General features: G+C 36.8%; 1 long non-coding RNA gene across 1 annotated transcript; it reads right to left on the reverse strand.

Annotated features, from left to right (window-relative positions):
- Window positions 1–368: 368 nt before the first annotated feature.
- LOC106102691 lies at window positions 369–1352 on the reverse strand. Its single transcript, XR_001225590.1, has 3 exons — window positions 1242–1352; window positions 830–916; window positions 369–438 (listed from the first exon to the last, which is right to left on the reverse strand). It is a non-coding gene; the product is annotated as an uncharacterized LOC106102691 (long non-coding RNA).
- Between the last annotated feature and the right edge of the window lie 543 nt (window positions 1353–1895).

A 1895-nucleotide genomic window follows, 5' to 3' on the forward strand; every position in this document is an offset into this window, starting at 1 on the left:
ACCACCACCCGCTACAGCAGTTACAGTAACACACTTAAAACTGAGATATACGCAGATAAATCTTTTACAAAACGTTTTAATGGATATGTTTAAAAGTTTGTAGCTTTGACTACTGATCGAATCTCGATGAAATTTAGAACATTTTGGAACATCCAATCTTAATTCGACGCGGTTAAGGTAACAAGCAAAAGCAAGTAAACTATATCTTCACATCACAGCTACGTGTAAGATTAGCATAGTATAGACATGTTACAAAAGAGTTTCGGAATTAAGGGGTAGTTAGGATTATTACGAGAATGTTTATCAAGGGAGTAATATGCCAACTCTACTCGAGTATAAGGATGGGATAATGCTGTAAATATACTCACGTATATATTTGACCGGAGCGCTGTTTATCGTGGACGTAGACGCCTGCTCCGGCGGCCATGGCGGCTGCATCTAGAACAAGACAATGTCAAATAAAGAACGAACATCTATACTATTATAAAAAAGGGTAAACACACTTTGTTGCTTAAGATGTCAACAATTACAGTATATTTTTGGATAATTCTTTTTTAATAATACGCCCTACATTTATGTCACGCTTTATGCTATATATTTTCACGCCATTAAACTTAGGGGGTGAACATTTTTGATAAAAACCCTAATGTGGGAAAGACCTATAACTTGCTGCCAACGACAAGGAAGCAAGGTTGCCAAGGTTTGTCATTTTGACATTTGCAATTGATAATTTTACACACGTAAACAATAAAACAAAATTTTCATAATTTAATGCAGATGAAGTCGCACGGTAACAGCTAGTTAAAAAATAAAGTCAATCGTTACTTACATTGAGACCGTTCCCCTCGTTGAAGTGTTCCTGTGGGCGAGGGCTGCGCGGCCCGCGCGGGAACTCCGCAGACATCGATAAAGTCTTCTGTAATTATACTTCATTAGTGAAACAGTAATCTAAAATAGTTAAGAGAATTAAAATTTTATCCAACTACTCTTGTGCCTAATTCACATCCGGAAATTTATTCGTCTAGAGATTAAAAAAGCGTGGCCGAACATTTTTTTTTACTTTAGTAGAGCAGATATTTCATTGACCAGTAGAGCTTCCCAATATGAGTCACGAACGTATTTAGTAAACGTATTTAGTAGCTAGAATTTATTATTGGGAACTTTCGGACAGTACTTTTTACTCAGACTAATGCGAACTATACAGAAGAGCTTGTCGAAACAGTGAAATTAGTTATTCTTACCATGGAGGTGACGAGGTCTGTGTACTGTCCTGGCACATCAGTCCACTCCAGCGAGCTGTCCTCGGGCCAAGTGCCCGCGCCGTCGTCCCCCCAGTTGCCTGGCCGCGCATTCTCACTAAAAGTCCAAAGATAGTTACTGCTAGGCTTATTTCTTAATATATGCTTAGTTCGCACCAGCTAGTAATTTAGAGATAGTAATCTTATTAGCAACTAAATTATTTTTAACTTTCTGAATTACTAGTCTAGCACGAAGTAGGCATAAGCTTAGATTTAAAACGTAAAAGTCGATAAACCAACAGACCGATGAATGTTCTGCAGTTACCAAAAATATCTACCGCACAGATCAGATAGTCTAAAATAGACATCGAATCGATAACATTTAGAGCTGACCGTTGACCTGGATTTACTATCAATTTGAAGGTAAATTTAACTTAAAATGTAAAACTAAATTTAAATTCAATAATACTTTCAATTTCTTCATATACCTCCAATTTTAAAAAATCACGAGGAAGAAAATCATTTTCCCCCCAAAGTAACCTTACTAACCCATAGTTAAATTTAAGACTGAATTATCTCAGTACATTAAGAATTGTCCATAATGCAATATAATTTGTCACATTCTGGCAGTGTGCTCGGAGCGCGGCCAAGTTTTAC

This window comes from Papilio polytes, unplaced genomic scaffold, assembly GCF_000836215.1.
Source record: "Papilio polytes unplaced genomic scaffold, Ppol_1.0 DF823912.1, whole genome shotgun sequence".
In the NCBI taxonomy this organism is placed as follows: domain Eukaryota; kingdom Metazoa; phylum Arthropoda; class Insecta; order Lepidoptera; family Papilionidae; genus Papilio; species Papilio polytes.